A 26,671-nucleotide genomic window follows, 5' to 3' on the forward strand; every position below is an offset into this window, starting at 1 on the left:
TTTTAAGAAATTTCTGTTTAGTTCAGTTGCCCATTTCTTTATTGGTTCATTGATTTTGGGGGAGAGTTTAGTTTTTCAAGGTCCCTGTATATTATGGCTATAAGTCCCTTGGCTGGCAAATATTTTCTCCTACTCTGTGGGTGGTCTCTACAGTTTAGAGACCATTTCTTTCATTGTGCAGAAGCTTTTTAATTTTATGAAGTCCCATTTGTCTATCCTTTCTCTTAGTTGCTGAGATGCTTGGGTTCTATTGAGGAAGTCCTTGCCTATACCTATTGCTTCCAGAGTATTCTCTGCTCTTTCCTGTACTAACTTCAGAGTTTCAGGTCTGATATTAAGGTCTTTGATCCATTTTGAGTTGATACTAGAATAGGGTGATAAACTTGGATCTAGTTTCAGTTTTTTTGCAGGCAGATAACCACTTTTCCCAGCAACATTTGTTGAAGAGGGTGTCTTTTCTCCATGATATATTTTTAGCACCTTTACCAAAAACAAGGTGGGCATAGCTGTGTGGATTCATATCCATATCTTCTATTTTGTTCCACTGGTCTTCATGTCTGTTTTTGTGCCAGTACCAGCTGTTTTTATTGCTATTGCTTGGTAATATAGTTGCAAATTGGGTATTGTGATACCTCCAACATTGCTCTTTTTGCTGAGTATTGCCTTTGCTATTTGTGGTCTCTTATGTTTCCAAATGAACTTTAGGGTAGATTTTTTAATCTCTGTATTGAATGTCATTGGGATTTTGATGGGAATTGCATTAAACATATAGATTGCTTTTGTGTACCTTTATAACTTTAAGTCAGATAATATGTCTTCCAATTTTGTTCTTTGATTTCAAAATTGGTTTGATTATTCTAAATTCTTTGTGCTTAAATATGAATTTTGGAATCAACTCAATTTCTATAAATAAAATCTGCTAGGATTTTGTGTTTTATCAAGTTGGGAAGAACTAACCTCTGAATATTGAATTTTTCAATCCATGTAATGTTATGTTTCTCCACTTATTTAGGTCTTTTTTATACCATTTAGTAATGTGTTATTAGTTGTTATTGGTTTATTAGTCTTTCACATGTTGTCTAGTTTTTTCCTTCTTTCACATGTTTCAGATGTTATTGTAAATACTTAAAAAACAATTTTCACTACATACAATGTTCATAAATATAATGATTTTTCCATTCAACATATCATGTTCATAAATACAATGATTTTTGTCACTGTTTTTACCCTACAACATTGACAAAATCACGTATTAATGACATCTTTTTTTAACATCTTTTTTTCTAAATTCTGTGAGATCTTCTACGTGAACAATAATGTCAACAAGAAACAATGAAATGCATTTTCTTTCCTTTCAATTTAGATCTTGTATTTCTTCTTTTCTGACTTTGCTGTACCTGCTGAACATAGCAGGAAAATTGTTAATAGAAATAGTGGTAACAGATAGCCAGGACTTGTTTCTGATCTCCGTGAGAAAAATAATTCAGTTTTCTTAGTCCATCTCTTGTTGCTAAAGCAAAATAAAACTGAAAAGATGATTTATAAATATGAGACTTTACTTAGCTTATGGTTTTGGAGGCTGGTAAGTCCAACAGCATTGTGCCCGCATCTGGTGGAGGCCTTTTGCTGCATGGTAGCTTGGTAGAAGGTGACAGGGCAAGGGAACTTGTATGAAAGAGAAAGCATTAGGGAGAGACTCACTTTCATCACAACCTGCTCTTAGATAATTAATCCAATCCTCAAATATGACATTAACTCAATTACCTTTTATTTGTCCTAACTTGCCAATAGTGTTCCATCAGAGATTAAATTTCTAATTTATAAAGTTGGAATTTATATTCAAGCCACAGAATCAATTTTGTACCAATATGCAGTGTTAACTATGGACTTTTCAAAGGTCAACTTTATTGGGTTGAGGAAATTCCATTCTTTTTCTATTTTGATTAAAATTTTAATGATAAATGGGTGTCGATTTTGTGAGCTTTTATGTGTATCCCTAGTAAGATGATCATCAAATATGTTTTCTTTTATTCTATTAAATATAGCTATTATGTAGATTTTGGAACTTAAATTATGCATTCTATGATAAATCCAATCAGGTCATGATGTACAATCCTGTTCCTATATTGTAGGATTTGATTTGCTAATGTTTTGTCGAGGATATTTTCTTTATATATTGGTGCATTGTTTAACTTTCTTTTTATGTCTTTTTCTTACATAATAGTAGCTTCATAGAATGAACTGAGATGCCTTCTCTTTTTTCTGAGTTTGCTTGCTGGATCTTTTCTTAATTTATGATACAGGGATATAAAGTCTGTTACTATAATAGTAAATTAACCTATTTTCCCTTTCTCTTTATGGTTAATGTATAATTTCCTAGAGTACAGAATTCTAGGTTTGTGGGATTATCTCTTAACACTTTAAATATCTTACCTTATTTTCTTCATGATTGCATAACTTCAGATATGTCACATGTGACTTTTATCTTTGTTCTTTTTATTTATTTTCTCACTGATATATTTGTTTTGGATTATTCTGAGTTAGTGCCTTGCTTTGAAGCCCATCTTGGCTTGAACTTGAGATTCTTCTGCCTCCATCTTCCTTGTGCTGGGATTACAGGCAGTGTTACCATGAATCGTTCTCCCAAACACCTCACGGCTTTCTTCATTTTTTCCCTGTATTTGATTATCTAAAGTTTGAATATGAAATGCCTACATTTGTCTTGGGGCACTTACCTTGCCTGTTTCTCTCTGGATTTGACAGTAGGTGTCTCCATTAATTTGGGGAAATTCTTAGTCTGTGTTGTTTCAAATACTATTTCTGTTCCTTTTATTTTCTTCTTCACCTTCTGGAATTCCTATTACAGAGATTCACATCTTCCACACTTCCTTGTACTTTTCCTCAAGTCCATCAAGCTTTTTGTCTGTTAGAAGGGAATGGCAAGTTCTGGCCACCATGCCAGATTGAAAATGGAAGGATATTATTTTCATAATACTCTTTTAAAAAGTTTTTTTACCTTCTTCATTTGCACTTTTCATCATTCTCAGCAACCAAGTGGATTGATCTCGTCTTCAATAGAACCCATCATCCATTCCAAAAGGAACTGTTCTGCTCTGGGAAAAAAATGATGGATTTTTAGTGCTTACTAAAATCATCAGATTTTAGTAAATTATGCTATCATTAAATTCTCATTATTTGTTGATCAGAATTTTTGTAAGTTTCATATTCAAATTTATTTATTGAGTCATTGAAAAATAACATGACTATATGATGTTCTGTAACACATGCTTTTGATATCTTTTCTAAACACACAGTATATTACATTACTATGTACTGTACTGTATCTATTATTAAGAATATACAAACTTAAGCCTGATCAATAAAAAATGAAGAAAGAACATTGTGACTGGACATGAGGTTAGAAAACATACCTTAAAAATAAAAGCATACAGCATGGGCTTGTCTTGAGACATACATTTTTATCATTTATTATTTATAATCACAGATATGACAAATAGAAACATAACATTAAATAGCATTTTATTTTGAGTGTAATTTACGCAAAGTTAATTTTGGCAACCTTTAATGATAAAATATTATAAAACCAATTAAACTTGAAGTTTTTCTAACATTTACCAACCGTGAATGATATCCTGTGATATCCTGTCTATCATTTGAAATTTGCATCCACAGCTTGGTTTTTTTGCAGCAAATGTCTGTTGGTCATATCTGCTTTTCCAGAATCGTAGTTCTTAAAAGCAAGTAGACCAACCATCTTCATTCCCTTCTCTTCTTCTTTGCTATTACCTAATGGCATTGACATTCCTTTGTAATTCAGCTTTGCTGAATTTTTTACTTTTAATAACTGAATTCATAGTTTCAAACATTATTTTTTCTTTATTACTTGTGATTTCATCTTTAGATGATGGGATATTTTAACATGTAGTTAGTGTATGATCACTAGCGGTATATTTTAAATTATTTTCTTCACACTAAATTTGTAAAATCTAGTGTATATTTTGTACTTACAAAATATCTGACTTACATTTTCAAAGACTACAGGTGTTTAAACTTTTGCCATACACTGACAAACTGCCTTTCAAAATAGTCACACAATTTCATATCCTCCCACATAGATTCTCATTTCTTTATACCTTACTGTGCATCGTGGCATTATCAACTTCTAATTCTTGCCAGTCTAATAGGAAAAAATATCATCTTATGTTTTTGTTACTATTCCTGAAGATTAATATGTCTTTTTATGTTTATATTAGAAATTAAAATTCTTATACTAAAATTTATGCAGCTTTGTATTTGATTCTCAGAAGGTTTACTGATTTTAATTCTCCATGAGTTATAAACATTACAAAGATTTTATCTTAGCTCATTACTTGTCTTTTGCCTTTGTTTATATTTTAGTATAAGAAGTTTAAATTTTATGCATTAAATTACATCAATTTTTTATGGGCTGTGGTTTAGAAACTTGATTGGGAAAGACTTTCCTACTTTGAGATTTAAAAAAAATTGTTTTCTAATATTTTCTAACCTTTTTTTCATAGATTTCCTTATTTGTGTCTTTATTCCATTGAGAATTAACTTTTTGAAGTATGATGTAGGTTCCTAATGTTATTTGTTTTCTCTAATGTGTACCCAATTTTCTGACAGCATTTCAGTTGTGTCATGTTATTTTAATTCTCTATTATATTATATAATCTCAGACATTCAATATTTTGATTCCTTAGTGTGTTTATGTGTATCCAGCCTGCATTTTTCCATGGTCTCCTTAGCTCACACTTAAATTGTACTTGGCTCACAGAAAATAATAAATATTTCTCCTTGACAGAATAACCAGATTGATTAAATTTTGAATATTAATAATAATAATGCCTCACATTTGCATAGTCTTTTTTCATACACGAAGCATTTACACATATATATTTAATTCTCCTAACAACTGTGTGAGTTAAATGGGACAGGTATTATATTCTTCACTTTACAAATGAGGAAATGAAGGCTCAGGAAATGATTTATTGAATGTCACACTACCTCTGTGGAATGAGTAATGATTCATTCCATATCCACCAGTGATTTTATTCCTTTCCCCATCAAACCTTCACAGAAATCATGTGCATTTATTCAACCTTTTGGGTTTTTTTCAACAATTTTTAAGGACTGGAGCAGAGATGTAGTTGCCTATGCACCTACATAGGCAACTATGTTTGAAAGAATTCTATCCTCATTGTGTTTCAGAAATGTAACTTTTTCATGACAAAGATCAGAGAAAGAGTGGACTCTGATATGACCGTCCAGATGATCATACTCTTCTCCATTCAGGAGACTGATGAGGAGTCTGCCTGAAATTATTAGCCCTATACTCTAACCAGTTGAGCTAACTGATCAATGTTGTACATGAAATGATTGATCAGTGAGTTGTCTGAAGAAGTCTGCTTTGGTTAAAGGGCATCTTCTGTGCCTCTTCCTTCACTCTAAGGAAAAGACAACCAGATGTAGCAATTCTTAATCATTCACCAGCACAAATCATTACTGAATATAAAAGACAGAACTGCTATAGTCATCTTTTGTTTGGCAGAAGAGGAAGTTGCCATGCAAGAGAGCAGAGTAGGAGACCAGTGGGAAGCATTGGAGCCTGTTCCACCTTTGAACTTCTTGAGATGAAAATAAATGTCCCAATGGCTCATGGTCATCTGGATTAGGGAATTCTATGAATTGCCTGTGAGAGCATCCTAACTAGTATGTAATCCACTGACTACACACAACAGAAAGAATGAAGATGTGAACATCAATAACACAGTATATTTTAAGAGACCAGTATGTTTTTCAAACTGAGCTGCCAAAAATCATTACTCAGAGGCCACTGGAATTTGAAATATGCAGGAATTTTTTCTATCTTCCAGGGAGTCTGCTCATTATTTAAATCTGAGTAACACTATTTTATAATACATGTCTTCTTGAAGAAATTTATATTTAGCAGACAACAAAGCCTTTATCTTTAATGATAAAGATACATTTGTTTGCTAATAGTCAAAAGAGGGCTTGCAAACTTTGAGACCCACCGAGCTACAAAAAATGGAAGAGTCTGAGGGTCCAAGGGGCTCAGATTCAAGTAACATCTCTCACTTGTCGCTCTGTAACATTGGACAATGTCTTTTGACCTCAATTTTCTCAACCCTAAATAAATGACAATAGCATTAAACTGCAAGTGTTATTTGGGATTGGATATCACATTTAAAGTTTCTGACAAAGAGTGAACCATGAAAAACCTTTAGAGAACAGAGTATCCTCCTATCTAAAAAACTGGACAAGTGCTTTGCACTTGATACAATGGACCAATTTTCTAGTGACCCCTACCTTCATATGTTGAAATCATATATCCTAGGAGTAAGAGGTGGGGTCTTTGGCAGGTAATAAAGCCAGGAGAGTGGTGCTCTCATAAATAGATTAATGCCCTTAAAAAAGGGGATCCTAGGGAGCTCCTTTATCTTCTTCAAATATTTGGACACCACCAGAAGATGGCAGTCCTTTACCCTCACTAGAGGGTCCTCACTAGAATCTGGTTGCCTTCAGCCCCACTGACTTGCTTGAGGCTGCTCCGGGAGTGGTGAGATTCTTCGCTCAGTGCTTTTTCCCTGGTAAGTCATGCTTGGTTTTCTTGCTGCTGCAATGTCACCTGCCTGATGTCCTCTGGCCCTTCAGAACTACCTCCTATTATTACCCTCCCACTACCCTTTCCCCTGATAATTGTTGGCAAATGCCCTCCATCTGCCCTCTCCCCCTGGCTAATTGCCTTCTGTTTCTCCCTCCCTACTGGTCACATGCCTGGCTTTGCCCTCCTGTCACCGTTCTTACCTGCTCACCTCTGCATGATTTGCTGCCTGGACATAAACAGCCTGGGCCTTTCTGTCCTTCATACTGCCTGCTGCCTGCTGATTTCCTGTGCTACTCCATCCACCTGATGCACACTCAGGGTCACCTTCCTGCTGCCTGCTCCACCTGTCCCTGGGCTGTTTGATTTCGCCTCCTGAAATGCACAGATGGGATCTCTCCAGCTTCTATGTGATTTTCTAATGGAGAAATGGGAGGCAAATGACTGTGCAAAAATAAATGGAAAGGAGAAAAAAAAGAACAAAAAGGAAAAGAAACATAAACATGCAAATAGTTATTTAGAGCCCAGAGTAATTTGCTAAATATGTTATGTCTGTGACAGAGTCCAGGACATGCATATAAGACGGAAAGAGGAAAAACGTATTTGGTAATTGGTTAAAATAGGCACCCCACTGCATGAGAAGAATTGCCAGAGGGTGAAGGTTCCTCTTCCATGTCTAACCGTGCAAGTGAGCATCCAGCTTCAGTGAAACACAAGCCTGATCATAGGTGGTGATTGCATTTCCCTGCATGGCATGATTTAACTGAACACTAGGGGCCCCTTAAAACTGTTGCTGAATATTTTCAACTTATATCTGGCATTTAGCCTTCCATATCTATTTTAGATGTTCTATTGGCACTGTGAAAAGGAATCCCTTTTTGGGTGGTGTATTCTATAATTGTTTAAACTGGCACTAAACACTCACAAATTGGGCACAGTTGCAAGTAATAGAATCTTTTATTGAGAACTTTAGTCTCAAAGACAGAGTTCCATTTAGAACACAGAAATTGCTTTTAGGGTAAAAAATTGTGTTACCCAAAATACAGAGATCTGTTTTATTTCAGCAGGAAGATGTTACACAGATCAAATTGTAGGTCTCCAAATTTGGCTAAGAACTCAAAATTTGTGAGAGGAGGTAGGCATGAACACTGGTTTTGGACATTTAAGATTTGTTTTTTTAATGGATAGTTATTCATTTATAGCCTTCCAAGCAGAAAAGATTTGAAAATGCTCATGTCCACACCCACAGAAACTATTAGTAACTCTCAATTTGTTCAAAACATACTAGTCTAAGACAAAATATATTTGTAACCTCCAAGAGAAAGTCTTGCCATTGTTCTTCTCAAACTTACAGACCATTCAGTTGGCTATTCCATTAATTAGTTCTTGAAGTTGTTTTTCTTTGTACAAACTAATGCTTTGAGTGGTATTAATATTAATAATGATAACAGGCTGTAGGTTTCTTTTTTTGTCCTCAGTTTCCTCATTTGTAAAGTGTGTCAAAGGATAGCATAAAGCAAATGTTCTCTTAAAATTCTACTGAGCTTTAAGATATTGCAATTTTTTGTGTTCTAAAAATCATGAGACTAAAAATTGTGGAGTTATTCCTGAAATATGTCAATATTCTATTTTAGTAATGATTGGTTATCAACCCTATTTTTGATAGAATTCCAAAGTTGTAGCAGATGAAGATTTTTTCTGGAAGATGAATATGCATAAAAATTATGTTCCTATGACACAGGGAGAGATGTAAACTATCAATATGAATTATAGAGAGTGTGGAGTGAAGGAAACAGTAGTAGCTTATCCTATGTCTTTACTGTGTAGATATATATCTCAGGTTTCAAGGATGTAAGTAACTTGCCTACCACTAATGCTAGTACACAGTTAACACCTTCACTATCCACCTTTACCCATATAATTTGCCTATTACAATTTTTTTTTACTACGGATTTTTAGAATCACCCAGTTTCTCTTGACCCTTGTGTTTGGATAAATGATAGCAATAATTATTGCAATAAATCAAAAAGTGTTGCTGACTTGGCAGATAGGAAAAGAAAAAATGGAATTTTACTTGGCTTAATTGAATAAATGTGTGATCAGGTTACAGTCCATATCATGTGAGAAATATGAGTGCTGATGTCTTTAAATCAACACAGAATCATTTACTACCCATCCCCCGTCTCACAGTAATTCAGCACAGTGCCTCCATTGATCAGCACTATTTCAATTTTACACCACAGATATTTTTAATTGTCTCAATCCTTAAACCAAAGGAAAAGAGGAAAATAAGGGAGTTAACAGCTTCTTCTAGTGAATGTTGAAAGAGGAGAGAAGTACCTGTATGCTGTATTCTTTAATTCAAATAAGAGTTAAAGAATCTTAAAGATGTTATTTAGAGGTTCCTTGTTAAATCTAATTCAAGGAAGCTTTTTATAAACTCCCTTAAAATAATATTTTAGGATTTTCTTGGGTATCACTTATGTATAAGCCTCATTTTTTCATTGGGAAGATGAGCCTACCTCTTCCCATTTGAGCAGCTACTGTTGACCAACCTTGTTCGATTATAACTCACGTCTGTGTTTTAGGGTTTGCTTACCCCTTGTTCTGCCTTCTGGAATGGCTATATTGGTGCCTGTGTCTTGGGAAGCCCTCTAGACATTCAAAGATGGGAGGATGCTTATTTTATCAACTTACATGGAAAAGCGTAGAGAAGGGTAATTTCTATTTCTATATTCAAAACAGATACCCAGGCTGGGACCCTGAAACTCTACAAATGTTCTCCTATTGAAACCTCACTATAAATGGCTGCAAGATCTTATGATGCTAATGTGGTTGTATAATTAAGGTAAATCATTGCCTCTATTGGCATTTGTTAACTGGTCTAGGGACTGAACCACTACTAACAATGAAAGGTATTTCATTATTTTCTGTATAAATTCATCCTGAATTCTTAAACATGAGAGTCATCTGGAGGATATCACTCATTTTTAAGAAGGGACTGCCTAGACTCCAGATTAGCCTGATCTCTTTAAAAAATTGTTATTTCTCATGATCTAAGCATTCTACGTGTACTTATTACTGCAATTTAAGGATTCATTTAAGTCTGTTACACTTTCACTCATATTAATGTAATGTTCAACTATATATGCAGGAGTTTTTCTTTGCATGTCTTGTCTCCAGGCCATTTCTAAAATAGAGTACTAAGTAATCTGTTGGTCACTAGCATGGCTAAAAATACTCATGAAATTTTCCAAAATTGAGTTGTAATATAATGTAGTAAAATTTGCTTATTTTTATACTAAAGAACAAAAGTCCTCCTCCACTGAAAATCCCCTTTCCCTAAGTACATGATTACACAAATAATCTGACAATCTCCTAAGTATAATTGAAAAAAATATAAGAAAACAAAAATCTTTTTACCTGTAATTTTCAACATAGAAGTTTCAAAATTTGAAATTACTTCCTATGAAGCAGCATAGTGTTTTCAAAGACACACAATGAGTCTCACATTGATTCTGTCATTCACAAGTACTCATCAAATGTTTCCTGAGCACCTTTTGTGTGCCTAGCACTGCCCATAATGGGTGCTGGTTGTATAGTGAAGGATTAAGCAAACTTCTTTCCGATCTATATGGTGCTGATAAGAAATAGAGTTAACAAGGAAATTTGGATGGAATTATATCTCATTATAAAAAGGGGCTACCTGAGGCCAGATTCAGAGCTACAAAAACTAAAGGTCTGCTGAGACCTTAACAGAAAACAATGGAGGCTTAACCTTGGTTCAGTGCAGCAGAACCAGGCTGCATGGATAAACTACTGCCAATCATTCAGCAGCAAATAAGAGGAGACTTTTACTTATTAATTATTTTAGAAATATTTTTTCAAACACAAGTTCCACAGTTTATAACAAAGACTTCGAGGTAAACTGTGCAGAGAATAGTTAACCTCATATTCCTCATGTTGTTCTTTAGAAGGGCTTGTTCTCTCCTGTATGCATGTGCACCAAGTTCTGCTACACCACCATTCCTAGTTTCTTTTTTTGTACAGGAGTTTGAATATGTGAGGCCAGTGCTATCCTGCATGAGCCATGCCTCCAAGCTCTTTTTTTTTGCTGCCTAGGCTAGCCTGGAACCTCAGTCCTCCTTGTAGCAACCTACTGAGTAGCTAGGGCTACAGGTGTGAACCACTTGCACCTGGGTGCAAATTCTAGGGGTTGTTTTTTTGTGTGTGCAAATAATATGGTTTTTGATGAGTATGTACTTTCCTTTAAGAAGTGTGAATTTTTGTAATCCTGACTGGGTGTGCAGGCTGAGAGGGCCAATGTGACCAGCCAGTAATAAATACCCTGTAAACTGAATATGAGGGGGACACATTGGGCATGTGCTAATGTAGTTCATTGCTGGAGGAGTCCATTTTTGTGTGATCACCTTGCCCTCAATCCTGTGAGAGACAACTGGATGCCTCCTGACTGTCTGATGTATCTTTATTCTCTGCTGATCCATCTGCAGAACTTTTTGGTATAAAAAGCCAATAAGTGAAATTCTCTCTATGCCCTATGAGTCCTTTCAGGGAGACACTAAACAGGTAGGTGACCTTGAAACTCCTTAAAAGAGAAACAAAAACAGGCAAATAAAATAGAAATATATAGAAAGCAAGATGAAGGAAAAGCATAATGAGTCAACTTTTCTATCTTGCAGGTTAAAGTTATTGCTTGGCTCTGACTCTCAAATGCTTGTAGCAAAAGCAGTAAAGGAAATTTGATTATCTTCTTTAATTTTCAGAAAGCATAAAGTAACTAATTGCCAAAGGTGATGATTTCTTAGCAAGAGAACTCTAAGATAATATTTTTCAGGTGGAAAATATTGTAGACAACATGTGCCTTCCGATATACATGTTGCTACTGATGTTTGTTACACTATCTTCTGACATACCTTGTTACTCACTAGCAGTTTTGATTCTCAGTTGCCTTTTTCAAGTTCTTTGTTTTATGCAGCCACACATTCTTAGAACACTGTGATGCAGAAAAGGGTGCTAACTATAGACTCATCAAAAAAATCAAAATGAAATCAAGAGTTGATCATATACAGCTAAGTGTATTAGGCTTATTATAGTAAGGGAAAACACTATCTTACTAATGTTTTAAAATAAAAAAAATAGGTAGCAGTAATTTTAAGGTTGGAATGAGTAATTATGAAGGAGGTTTCACAAAGTGAACAGATTAGGATTGGGATGTAGATTTACAATGTAGCAGTTTTGGGTTGGTGGGCCCATTGGAGTGAGGTTCTTTAAATGATCCTAGGCAGGAAGATGATTTAGTTGGTTTATGGCCTTATTTTCTAGAAGTCAGTGCAGTGGACCCTCACTAGTCACAAATTCAATGTGTGTGGATTTCTCTATTCACTAAAATTTATTTTTGAGCTCCAAGTCAATATTTATGTTAATTTCATGGTCATTTATGGACAGCACAGAGTGGAAAAAAACCTGATTTTATTAATAGATGTGTTCCTAGATGAGGTTGAACAGGCAAAATTCTGCTTTCTTCTTTCAGCTTTGATAGTAAAAATGTGTCCTTTGTGTAGCATATAAACATATATATATATATATTATATATATGTATATATGTATATATTTATATATATATAATATATATGTATATATGTATATATTTTTATATATATATATATGTCTTTTTTTTGTGTATGTGACACTGGGGTTTGAACTCAGGACCTTCACCTTGAGCCACTCCACCAGCACTATTTTTGTGATGAGGTTTTTAAGACAGGCTCTTGAGAAACTTTTTTAGCTTGGGCTGGCTGTGAACCATGATCCCCCTGAGTTCTGCTCCTGAGTAGCTAGGATTATAGGCGTGAGCCTTAGGCACCTGGCTTAGGTAGCATATTTATTGGCACTTTTTATTTTTGCATGTTTTATGCTTTTTTTTTTTTTCAATGATTTCACTGGTTACCATGGGCCCCAAGCATAATGCTAAAGTGATGTCTATTTTTCCTAACTACTACAAAACTCTGATGTGACTTATGGAGGAAATGTGCGTGTTCGATAAGCTTTGTTCAGGCATGGATTATTATGCTATTGGTTGTGTGTGACCATTGTCAATAAGACTATAATATGTGTAGGTATGGTGTATGCATGTGGGTAGGCTTAAAGAAACCTAACTCTGCATTTCTTCTAGGAATAATATTACCGTATTAACTTACTCTTCTACAGTAACTTTATAGAACATAACAAGCACAAGTAATGAGAAATTACTATTTTTAGTAAGTGTTTGTAAAAAAATCTATATGTAGCACAAGAACCATAGTTGTGCTGTTTTTAGTTGTTGGTGACTTTTTTAACCAATTCAGGAGTCTCATTTTTTAGTTTGTAAGGGCTTGTGCAGGGCATGGCGTAGCATGGCCTTTTGTTTGATTATCTCTTGCATTGAGCACCTTATTTTGGGCTCTTGGGTAGTGGATTTCAATTCAGTTGGGTTCCGAATGTACATCCCATCATCCCTCCTGTAGTAGGTTTTGTGACTACAGGTGCATTGAGTACAAAGATGTACTTTACTACACGGACCCCAGTTTTAACAGTGGTGGCAGACTCCACTGTCTTTCATATCAGTCACTGTGGCTAGGTGACTGATACCAGCAGGTAGACTTTCTTCAGTTTAGAATGTTACCCTTATCTTGAAATTATTTTTATGGCAAATGTTCAATTGTATTTGAAATCCATTTATATTTTCACAAGAATTTTCAATATTACATTTGTCAAAGAGAAAAATAACTTTCATAATACTTAAATCAACTCTTGAAATTGTTTCCATAGATATAAGAAATAAGATTTAACATTTTTATCACTGATTTTACATAGTTTCATATCAAAGATAACTATGAATAATTTGAAAAGCTCATCATTAAAATTCAGTTACTTGCAATCACTACAAGTAAATAATCTAATATAAAAAGTTAGGCATACTCAAGATTTTTGTTAAAATGTAAAAATAGGTCAGGCACCAGTGGCTCATGCCTATAATCCTAGCTACTCAGGAGGCAGAATAAAGAAGATTGTGGTTCACAGCCAGCTTGGGCCAATAGTTCACTAGATCCTATCTTGAAAATACCCATCACACAAAAGGGCTAGTGGAGTGGCTCAAGGTGAAGGCCCTGAGTTCAAGCCCTAGTACCACCAAAAAATATATCTAAATATAAGTATTTTATGTGTAAATTTTATAAAAATTCAATATTTTATTTCTTTCCTGATATTTTGTATTTAATTTTTCCTATCTTATTGGTTGTACTGTTTCCCCTTAAAGCCTCTCCCCTCCTGTCTGTAAGCCTCTAGTCCCTTCCCACTTGGTATGCTAAGTACTGATTGCCTCTCAGTTTAATCCTCTAAAAAACTGTCCTCCCACAAAGAATGCTGCTTTGGCCATGATTATATCTGCTTCCTAGAGATGTGTTTGTGTCCAAATAACTAGCTAATGTGAGACTACAAAGGAAAAAGTCACAATCTGGGAAAACTTTGAAGGGCTTCTTTAGCTGCAAAGCTTACTATAGGTAGGATTGCACTAGGCCTCTATTACAGTGCATCATAGTTCAACTTCTCCCTCTGCCCAGTTCTGCTTTCTTAACTCCCTTACCAGGATTAATCCCAAGAGCATGTTCAAATAAACCTGCATGAAAATCTCTGCCTCAAAATCTGCTTTCTAGGAAAACCACTCTATCATTCCAGTCATAAATATATAAGGTAAAGCCAACACGGTGAGCTTCTAGCTTTTTCTATAGGTATCATTTCTTACAAAAATTAGCAAAATGGCATTCTAAGAAGTGATCCAATAGATATTATACATTGCTATGATATTTCATGGTATTTATATACTGTGACTTCTGAACGTATATAAATAGTCCAATTTTCACCTGTGATGACCATCATAGGTTTGTATTTCTAACCTCTTAATGACTTCTCCCTGTGTATTTCTCATATTCTTCCTGAACTTTGCATGTTTGAACTGGAGCTTTCTATTCTCTCCCACGAACTACTCAATTCACCAGTCTTCTTCAGAAGATAAAGGTACAACCACCAGCAATTTGCTATATCAAGAAACCTGGGAAACATCTTTTTTTTTTGCTTCTCCTCATTGACCCATCAGCAAGCCTTGTCTGTAGACAAATGGAAACTTTATATTCTCTTTTTCTACTAGGTCACTCAGTTCTAGGCAGAATTTGTTGAGTAACTTCCTCAAGGTCTCTATTTTTCCATCCTTGCTTTTTCAACCATCATCCATTCAGTAGAAATACTGATTTTATATTAATTAAATCACAAAGATCTTATGATAAACTTCTATTGTCTTTAGATGAAAATCAAAACTTCCACAATGAACTAAAAGGCATCCACATCTGCTACCTGTCTGCTTCTCACACTCAGCTCCTGAAACTCAGTAGATCCCTTCCTTTACTCCATTGGTTTCCTCTTTGTCCTGTGAACAGGCTGAGCTCCTTTTCTGCCTGTAGCATATTTGTATCTTTTCAATTTTCTGTCTGATGGTATTCTTCACTCTTCCCCACAACTTACACTTAGTTTATGGTTATATTTTCATAATCCTTGAGGCTTCATTCAGTATAAATGTCATTTCTTCCTTTAGTGGCACTGCCCAGCCATAATTTCTAAACTTAGTACTTACTCATTTTCTGTCCCTAAATCCATTTTATTTTCTTCATATACTTGATCACAATTTGAAATTATATCTTTTATTCATTTGTTTATTGCCTCTGCTTTATTACAATGTTAGCCCCATGAGGAATGAATCTATTTGATCATTTACTGGCATATGGCAAGTGCCCAATATAAGCTCCAGTATGCAACTGACATTCGATAAATAATTTTTGCATTAAAGAATGATAAATGAAGGGAAGAATGCAACTCAAGGCTGAATGAGATAATTTTTAGAACCTGACTTAAATAGCTTGACTTGTGAACTAATAAGGGCAAACAAGATACTCTTAATCCTTGCAAATAGTATTTCTCATATATAAAATTCCACTAATTTGATACCTTTATTTAGTAAGAGACACCAAACCTTTGGAGAAAAATATATTTCAAGTTATAGATTTAATAGCACTTCTAAGGAATCAGCTGGCTGTGAATTTCAGGGAAAAGATAGTAAATAGTGTACATCAACCAAGCAAAAAAAATATAACAGCATATTAAGTAAAGATATGCAGCTATAATTTCCACATCAACTGTGTCTTTGCACTATGATTAGCAAATCTTGCCATATCTATGAATCACAACTATGTCGGAGTCATTGACTAAGTTACTGGAGATATCAACATTAAACACATATGGTCCCAAGTTCTAGGAACTCAAACTTCAGTCATCACTTTTAAGCTTCCTGATGGAGATTTAGAAGAGTCTGTATCTGATGAACCAAGCATGTTCAACTCAATATTAAGCCAGAATTAAGGCTTAGTGCATACCAAGGGCTATAACCAAGGCCCTTATCCTCATCTGGATCTGGTTTAGATAATAAGATTCTAGACTTTAAGTAGATGCAGTAGTAAGAAGAAACTCTGGAGGACTTTGGGAGAGTGTTGATGCATTTTGCATATAGGAGGCATTAATCATTGAGGACCAGAGGATGCAGTGCAGCAGACATACTCTCCTGAGGTCCCTCATGTTTCCTACCTACCTCTGTTCAAGCCCTTTTGTGACCTGCTACTCTTGAGTGGGGATAGAACCTTGAATTTGTTTCTTACAAATAGATAGAGAAAACATGACAGGATGTACATGATTATACATATGATTACATGATTTTGTTTCATAAAATTATAATGCCCACCTCTTGTGTTTTATTCACTCATCCTTGCTAGGTGGATGAAATAAGCAATATTTTGGCAGCCCACATTGAAATGAACTATAGGTGTTAAATATGGTTTGAGGGAAGTTGCTTTACAATCAGAAAGAAACTGAAGCCCTCAGTCCTACAAACAAGAAACAATTTCTCTAACACTTATGTGAGTGAGGAAACAGATCCTTCTACTGTCAAGCTTCAGAAAACACTAGAATTGTACAACCTGGATTATAGTTTTGTGAGATCTGGAAACAAAGAAACCAGGTAAATCAAGCTAACAGTCCTGAAATTATGTAGCATAAATTATGAAATAAAACATGTATGTTGTTTTAAGCTGCTTAATTTGTATTAAATATTGCTTTTTAATAATAAATACTAAGACAGAATTGCTTCACATTCTCCTTAAACTCTTTCATTTTCTTTGGCTTGAGCCAAAGAAATTGTGTTCAGCAGCACAATTAAAATCTCTGATTTTGTTTTTTTTCTTTATTTTTTCATCATTGTGCTGGGACACATTGAGGCATTTTAAAAAGTTCTTACAATATATCAAGTATATCATACTTGAATTCACCGCCTCCATCATTCTCCTGTATCCCCTTTTCCCCCCATTTCTGGAATAGTTTCAACAGTCTCATTTTACCACGTATACACATGTGTACACAATATTTGTGCCATATTCATCCTTCTACACCTTGTCCCCACATTCCGCCCCCCTTCCATTGGTTCCAACATCCCCCAGTCAGGACCTGTTCTGTCCTCCTGTTCTCCAATTAATGAACCAATTTGGGTTATAATACATATATACATGGGAATGTTACAAGAAAACTCCTTGTATAGCTATCTTAAATAAACAAAAATGACATTTTTTTTCTTTTACAAAATCCCTGGTTTCTTCAGGCTACCTTCATCACCAAGGTCATAGACAAGGAGAGTTGCCATAAATTTTAGTACACTTCATGGATTCCACCATATACTCACTGGGTTTTAGGCTGCTCTTAATATTATTTTTTACCTACTTGCTGTATGGATTTTGGACTCCAGCATTAGGAGAGAGAGGCTTGGAAACTGGTTATTCTTGGATCTGTCCCCTTGCTTATATAAGCCATTTCCCAATTCTTTGTACTCAATCAATTCCTATCTTTTTGTCATTTTTCTATGTAACTATGTGTCATCCATCTGTCTGTCTATCTATCTACCTGTCTGTCTGTCTATCTATCTATCTGTTTATCTACCTAGCTACTCAGCCTTTATGTTCTACTTCTGGTTGAATGTAAACTAGCAGAGATTATGCATTAGGTACTGAATTATGTGTTGGAATACAAAAATGAATGAAACATCCTTACTCTTTTTTTTTTAGTAGTTTTTGTTATTTTTATTAATGTGTATTAGTTATACAAACTGAAGAGTTTCGTTACCTAAATATAATGTAATTTGATCATATTCACCTCCTTTATTACTCTTTCATATCTCCCTCCACCTCCCCCTTTAATCTCCTTACCAATTTTTAAATGAGTTTTATTATGTTCTTTTATAGGTTCATAGAATACTCTTTAATTATATTCTCTTTTCCTCCTTTCAAACAGTCCCTCAACATTCCCCATTTTATGATCATGTCTTTTTCTTTTAATAGTTACAGATTTCACATATGAGAGAAAACGTGATATTTTTCTCTCTGAGTCTTACTCATTTTGCTTAGTGTGGTGGTCCCCATTTATATCTATTTTCCTGTAAATGGCATCATTTCATTCTTCTTTATGTCTGAATTAAAACTTCATTGTGTATATATGGCACATTTTCTTTATCTAATCTTTTGTTGATAGGCACCTAGGCTGATGCCATAACTTGGTTATTGTGAATATGCTACAATAAATACTGGTGAGTAAGTATCTCTATCTTGATGAATAGCCAGTGAGGATAGCAAGTATATAAGTGGAAAAATAAAAGAAGAAAATACAACACAATATGGGAATCCTAAGTTAATAGCAAGTTAATGTTTAGTGTAATTATAATGGAGACATGATCACAGTGACTTGTAAACTCAGAGAATAATGTTTTCCAATTCCTATTGAAAGATTGGTAAAGGAGATATTTGCTTAATAAGGTTAAAAAAAGAGTAGAGATGGTATTTGGGAGGAATCAATTCCATGCTGGGGTGCTGGGGTGGCAGAAAATTTATTTAGTGATGTATTACATAAGATCTTGTTTGATAAAATAAGTACTACAATATTTTTTATGTTGATTACAATGATCTATTGGAAGCAATTCTAGAAGTTAACTCTATAAGCAACAGCAGAAGTATGGTGATTGCAGGAACAGCAAAGTATGTTTTAATAGTTCAACAGAAGGATTACAAGGTGAACTAAGAAAGTCACGTGGAGGTAGAGAGAAGCACAAGAACTTTGTTTCTAAACAGGCTCAGAATTAAATGGTTGAAGTGGTGGCTATGGGAATAATGGACATCTTGATGATTATTTAACAATTTTGTAATATGAGATGGTATAGGGTGTGAATCATTTAATTGAATCTAGTCAGCATCTTTCTAGTCTTCAGTTCACAGACTTTGAGAGAGAGGATAGAAATTCTTCTCTTTCCTTCTCTCCTTACTTCTTTAACAGAGTAAAAAGAAGAAAAGAGAAGTAGAGGGAGCCTGTAAATAAAGCAAGAGTTGCCATATTACTGTTATTGGAAAGCTTGATGACAAAAGGTGAAGTTCCAGGTACAGAATAATGAGGAATAGCTTTTCCTTTGATAATGATGGATAATGCCTTCCAAAATTGATAAACTATGAATGAATAAAAAAATCATATGCTATGAATGGGGAAGCATATTTGTGCAGTCATGTTGTTTTCTTTTCCTCCTTTTATTTTATCATTTTATTTACATATGTATACATTGTTTGTGCTACCTTCCCCCCACCCCTCACCCCCCTGCTTTTAAGTAGAACTTGTACTGCCTTCTCCAATTTTGTTGAAGAGAAAACATAAGAGATAACAAGAAAGACATACTGTTTTTGCTAGTTTGGAATAAAGATAGCTATACAGAGAAATTCATAGCATTGGTTCCATGTACTTGTGTACTGCAACCCACATTGGTTCTTTTCTACCAGACTTCTTCATTACTTCCTTATTTGCTTCCCATAGTGGACTTTGCCAGTTAAAGATTACTTTATTGGTTCCTCAACAAGGAGCACATCAACCACATTCAAATTTTAGATTTCCTTTCCTTTCCTTATTTCTCCCATGTGTGTTCTACCCTTAGTGTGTGACCCATGTCCAATAAAATTACTGCATTTGTTTTGGGTCTATAATTCTCATATAAGGGAGAACATGTGCATTTTGGCCTTCTGAGCCTGGCTAACTTAGCTTAAGATGATGTTCTCTAGTTTCATTCATTTACTTGCAAATGACAAAATTTCATTTCTTCCCTGTGGCTGAGTAAATTTCCATTGTGTATAAATACCACATTTTCTTGATCCATTCATCATTTGTGGGACATCTTGACTGATTCCATAGTTTGGCTATTGTAAATAGTGCTGCAATAAACATGGGTATGCAGGTGCTTTTGTAATAAATTTAGTCACATTCCTTCAGGTGTATCCCTAGGAGTGGTATTGCTGGATCATATGGCAGATCTATGTTAAGTTTCATAAGGAACGTCCATACTGTTTTCCAAAGTGGTTGCACTAGCTTACATTCCCACCAGCAGCGTATGAGGGTTCCTTTTTCCCCTCATGCTCAGCAGTATTTGTGGTTGGTGGTGTTTTTGATTATAGCCATTCTAATGGAGTGAGGTGGAATTTTTTTTTTTTTTTTTTACTTTTCATGACTTTATTCATCAGTTTGGACCACCTGAGGTCATGTGGCTCCAGTCTTCTCATTGTGGAGAGTTGAATCTTTAACTTCATTATGCTTTTTCTTTTTTCTTTTTTTTTTTTTGTTAAAATAGCTTTTTTTTTTTTAATTATTCATATGTGCATACAAGGCTTGGTCCATTTCTCCCCCCTGCCCCCACCCCCTCCCTTACCACCCAGTCCACCCCCTCCCTCTCTCCCACCCAAATACCCAGCAGAAACTATTTTGCCCTTATTTCTAATTTTGTTGTAGAGAGAGTATAAGCAATAATAGGAAGGAACAAGGGTTTTTGCTGGTTGAGATAAGGATAACTATACAGGGCATTGACTCACATTAATTTTCTGTGCGTGGGTGTTACCTTCTAGGTTAATTCTTTTTGATCTAACCTTTTCTCTAGTTCCTGGTCCCCTTTTCCTATTGGCCTCAGTTGCTTTTAAGGTATCTGCTTTAGTTTCTCTGCGTTGAGGGCAACAAATGCTAGCTAATTTTTTAGGTGTCTTACCTATCCTCACCCCTCCCTTGTGTGCTCTCGCTTTTATCATGTGCTCATAGTCCAATTCCCTTGCTGTGTTTACCCTTGATCTAATGTCCAGATATGAGGGAGAACATATGATTTTTGGTCTTTTGGGCCAGGCTAACCTCACTGAGAATGATGATCTCCAATTCCATCCATTTACCAGTGAATGATAACATTTCGTTCTTCTTCATGACTGCATAGAATTCCATTGTGTATAGATATCACATTTTCTTAATCCATTTGTCAGTGCTGGGGCATCTTGGCTGTTTCCATAACTTGGCTATTATGAATAGTGCCGCAATAAACATGGATGTGCAGGTGCCTCTGGAGTAACAGTCTTTTGGGTATATCCCCAAGAGTGGTATTACTGGATCAAATGGTAGATCGATGTCTAGCTTTTTAAGTAGCCTCCAAATTTTTTTCCAGAGTGGTTGTACTAGTCTACATTCCCACCAACAGTGTAAGAGGGTTCCTTTTTCCCCGCATCCTCGCCAACACCTGTTGTTGGTGCTGTTGCTGATGATGGCTATTCTAACAGGGGTGAGGTGGAATCTTAGTGTGGTTTTAATTTGCATTTCCTTTATTGCTAGAGATGGTGAGCATTTTTTCATGTGTTTTCTGGCCATTTGAATTTCTTCTTTTGAGAAAGTTCTCTTTAGTTCACTTGCCCATTTCTTTATTGGTTCATTAGTTTTGGGAGAATTTAGTTTTTTAAGTTCCCTATATTTTCTGGTTATCAGTCCTTTGTCTGATATGTAGCTGGCAAATATTTTCTCCCACTCTGTGGGTGTTCTCTTCAGTTTAGAGACCATTTCTTTTGATGAACAGAAGCTTTTTAGCTTTATGAGGTCCCATTTATCTATGCTATCTCTTAGTTGCTGTGCTGCTGGGGTTTTGTTGAGAAAGTTCTTACCTATACCTACTAACTCCAGAGTATTTCCTACTCTTTCCTGTATCAACTTAAGAGTGTGGGGTCTGATATTAAGATCCTTGATCCATTTTGAGTTAATCTTGATATAGGGTGATATACATGGATCAAGTTTCAGGTTTTTGCAGACTGCTAACCAGTTTTCCCAGCAGTTTTTATTGAAGAGGCTGCTATTTCTCTATCGTATATTTTTAGCTCCTTTGTCAAAGATAAGTTGCTTATAGTTGGGTCCTCTATTCTGTTCCACTGGTCTTCATGTCTGTTTTTGTGCCAGTACCATGCTGTTTTTATTGTTATTGCTTTGTAATATAGTTTGAAGTCAGGTATTGTGATACCTCCTGCATTGTTCTTTTGACTGAGTATTGCCTTGGCTATTCGTGGCCTCTTGTGTTTCCATACAAATTTAACAGTAGATTTTTCAATCTCTTTAATGAATGTCATTGGAATTTTGATGGGAATTGCATTAAACATGTAGATTACTTTGGGGAGTATCGGCATTTTTACTATGTTGATTCTACCAATCCATGAGCATGGGAGATCTCTCCACCTTCTATAGTCTTCCTCAATCTCTTTCTTCAGAAGTGTATAGTTTTCTTTGTAGAGGTCTTTCACATCTTTTGTTAGGTTTACACCTAGGTATTTGATTTTGTTTGAGGCTATTGTAAATGGAATTGTTTTCATACATTCTTTTTCCGTTTGCTCATTGTTAGTGTATAGAAATGCTAATGATTTTTCTATGTTGATTTTATATCCTGCTACCTTGCTGTAGCTATTGATGATGTCTAGAGCTTCTGAGTAGAGTTTTTTGGGTCTTTAAGGTATAGGATCATGTCGTCTGCAAATAGGGATATTTTGACAGTTTCTTTACCTATTTGTATTCCTTTTATTCCTTCTTCTTGCCTAATTGCTCTGGCTAGGAATTCCAGTACTATGTTGAATAGGAGTAGAGATAGTGGGCATCCTTGTCTGGTTCCTGATTTTAGAGGGAATGGTTTCAGTTTTTCTCCATTAAGTATAATGCTGGCTGTAGGTTTGTCATATATAGCTTTTATAATGTTGAGGAACTTTCCTTCTATTCCTAGTTTTCTTAGAGCTTTTATCATGAAATGATGTTGGATCTTATCAAAGGCTTTTTCTGCATCTATTGAGATGATCAAGTGGTTTTTGTCTTTGCTTCTGTTAATGTGGTTTATTACATTTATTGATTTTCGTATGTTGAACCACCCCTGCATCCCTGGTATGAAGCCTACTTGGTCGTGGTGAATAATCTTTTAGATGTGTTGCTGAATTTGGTTTGCCATTATTTTGTTGAGGATTTTTGCATCAATGTTCATTAAGGAGATTGGCCTATAGTTCTCCTTTTTGGAGGTGTCTTTGCCTGGTTTTGGGATAAGTGTAATACTGGCTTCATAAAATGTGTTTGGCAGTTTTCCTTCCCTTTCTATTTCATGGAACAGTTTAAGGAGGGTTGGTATCAGTTCTTCTTTAAAGGTCTGATGGAATTCAGCAGAGAATCCATCAGGTCCTGGACTTTTCTTTTTGGGGAGATTCTTGATTGCTGCTTTAATTTCATTTTGTGTTATAGGTCTATTCAGATGATTAATTTCCTCTTGGTTCAGTTTTGGATGATCATATGTATCTAGAAATCTGTCCATTTCTTTTAGATTTTCAAATTTATTTGAATATAGGTTCTCAAAGTAGTCTCTGATGATTTCCTGGACTTCCATGGTGTTTGTTGTTATCTCCCCTTTTGCATTCCTAATTCTACTAATTTGGGTTTTTTTTCTCTCCTCATTTTAGTCAGGTTTGCCAGGGGTCTATCGATCTTGTTTATTTTTTCAAAGAACCAACTTTTTGTTTCATTAATTCTTTGTATGTTTTTTTTGGTTTCTATTTCGTTGATTTCAGCTCTTATTTTTATTATTTCTCTCCTTCTATTTGTTTTGGGATTTGCTTGTTCTTGTTTTTCTAGGAGTTTGAGATGTATCATTAGGTCATTGATTTGGGATCTTTCAATCTTTTTAATATATGCACTCATGGCTATAAACTTTCCTCTCAAGACTGCCTTAGCTGTGTCCCATAGGTTCCGGTAGGTTGTGTTTTCATTTTCATTGACTTCCAGGAACTTTTTAATTTCCTTTTTTATTGCATCGATGATCCATTCTTCATTAAGTAATGAGTTATTTAGTTTCCAGCTGTTTGCATGTTTTTTGTCTTTACTTTTGTTGTTGAGTTCTACTTTTACTGCATTGTGGTCAGATAGTATGCATGGTATTATTTCTATTTTCTTATATTTGCTAAGGCTTGCTTTGTGCCCTGGGGTATGATCTATTTTGGAGATGGTTCCATGGGCTGCTGAGAAGAATGTATATTGTGTAGAAGTTGGATGAAATGTTCTGTAGACATCTACTAGGTCCATTTGATCTATTGCATATTTTAGATCTTGGATTTCTTTATTGATTTTTTGTTTGGATGACCTATCTATTGATGATAATGGGGTGTTAAAGTCTCCCACAACCACTGTGTTGGCGTTTATATATGCTTTTAGGTCTTTCAGGGTATGTTTGATGAAATTGGGTGTGTTGACTTGGGTGCATACAGATTGATGATTATTATTTCCTTTTGGTCTATTTCCCCTTTTATTAGTATGGAATGTCCTTCTTTATCTCGTTTGATCAATGTAGGTTTGAAGTCTACTTTGTCAGAGATAAGTATTGCTACTCCTGCCTTTTTTCGGGGGCCATTGGCTTGGTAAATCTTCTTCCAGCCTTTTATCCTAAGCATATGCTTATTTCTGTTGGTGAGATGAGTCTCCTGTAAGCAACAAATTGTTGGATCTTCCCTTTTAATCCATTTCGTCAAATGGTGTCTTTTGATGGGTGAATTAAGTCCATTAACATTAAGCGTTAATACTGATAGGTATGTGGTGATTCCTGCCATTTAGTTGTCTTAGTTGTTTGAAGGTTTGATTGTGTGTACCTAACTTGATGTTACTCTCTACTGTGTTGCTTTTTCTTTTCCTGTGGTTTGGTGCTGCCTGCCTTTTCATGGTTAAGTTGGGTTTCACTTTCTGTGTGCAGAATCCCTTGAAGAATCTTTTGTAATGGTGGCTTTGTGGTCACATATTGTTTTAGTTTCTGCTTATCATGGAAGACTTTTATTGCTCCATCTATTTTGAATGATAGCTTTGCTGGGTAGAGTATCCTGGGGTTGAAGTTATTTTCATTCAGTGCCCGGAAGATCTCACCCCACGCTCTTCTTGCTTTTAATGTTTCTGTTGAGAAGTCTGCTGTGATTTTGATGGGTTTACCTTTGTATGTTACTTGTTTTTTCTCTCTTACAGCCTTCAATATTTTTTCCCTAGTTTCTGAACTTGTTGTTTTAATGATGATATGTCGTGGAGTAGTTCTATTTTGATCTGGTCTGTGTGGTGTCCTGGAGGCCTCTTGCATCTGTATGGGAATATCTTTCTCTAGATTTGGGAAATTTTCCGTTATTATTTTGTTGAATATATTACGCATTCCCTTCACTTGTACCTCTTCTCCTTCTTCGATGCCCATGATTCTCAAGTTTGGTCTTTTGATGGAGTCAGTGAGTTCTTGCATTTTCTTTTCACAGGTCTTGAGTTGTTTAATTAATAGTTCTTTGGTTTTTCCTTTAGTTACCATTTCATCTTCAAGTTCTGAGATTCTGTCTTCTGTTTGTTCTATTCTGCTGGATTGGCCTTCTGTTTTGTTTTGCAGTTCTGTTTCATTCTTTTTTCTGAGGTTTTCCATATCCTGGCAGTTTTCCTCTTTAATGTTGTCTATTTTTGTCCTGAGTTCATTTATCCATTTATTGATTGTGTTCTCTGTTTCACTTTGGTGTTTATACAGTGCTTCTATGGTTTCCTTTATTTCTTCTTTTGCTTTTTCAAATTCTCTATTTTTGTTGTCTTGGAATTTCTTGAGTGTCTCCTGTACATTTTGGTTGACCCTATCCAGTATCATCTCTATAAAATTCTCATTGAGTACTTGTAGTATGTCTTCTTTTAAATTATTCTTGTGGGCTTCATTTGGTCCTTTGGCATAATTTATCTTCATTTTTTTGGAGTCTGGATCTGAGTTTCTGTTCTCTTCATTCCCCTCTGGTTCCTGTACTAACTTTTTGCTGTGGGGAAACTGGTTTCCTTGTTTTTTCTGTCTTCCCGTCATTGTCCTTGGTGTTGTTACTGTCCCTGTACTGTGTGCAATTAAGTATTTTCTAGCTTGTAATAATAACAATGGTAATATTTAGAATGGAAGTGTGTGCTGAGATGGAAAGCAAGAAGTTAAAGAAAAGGGGAAAACAAATATACAGACAAGAGGGAGAAAGCAGAACAAGGTATCAGACAAGAGAGTTTCAAAGGTATAAACAGGGAGTGTTAGTGTACTAATCAACAGTAAGCTGAACAGACATTAGAGAGACAGAGAGAGGATTGAAAATCAAAGATAAAAAAATGAAAAATAAGTAAATGAAAGAAATATCTATATATAAAAATGAATTAAAATAAAATGGAAAATACAAAATGAAAAACAAAAAACAAAAAACAAAAACTTCCAAGTTTATATGCAATGCAATTTCAGTCTTAATAATTTGCGTGTCCATCTCAATCTGCAGTCCTGGAGTTGGTGCCTCAGATGTTGTTCTGTAGTTGTCTCATCAAAGGGCATGCATAAAGTAGAACAAAACTACACACACACACACACACACACACACACACACACACACACACACACATACACACAAAAGCCCCACCAAGTGTCCCAAGTTCAAATGCAATACAGTTTCAGTAAGTTTTTCAGCTTGCAGGTGTAATTTGGTTGTTCTCTCATCAAAG

Source organism: Castor canadensis, chromosome 4 (genome assembly GCF_047511655.1).
Source record: "Castor canadensis chromosome 4, mCasCan1.hap1v2, whole genome shotgun sequence".
In the NCBI taxonomy this organism is placed as follows: Eukaryota; Metazoa; Chordata; class Mammalia; order Rodentia; family Castoridae; genus Castor; species Castor canadensis.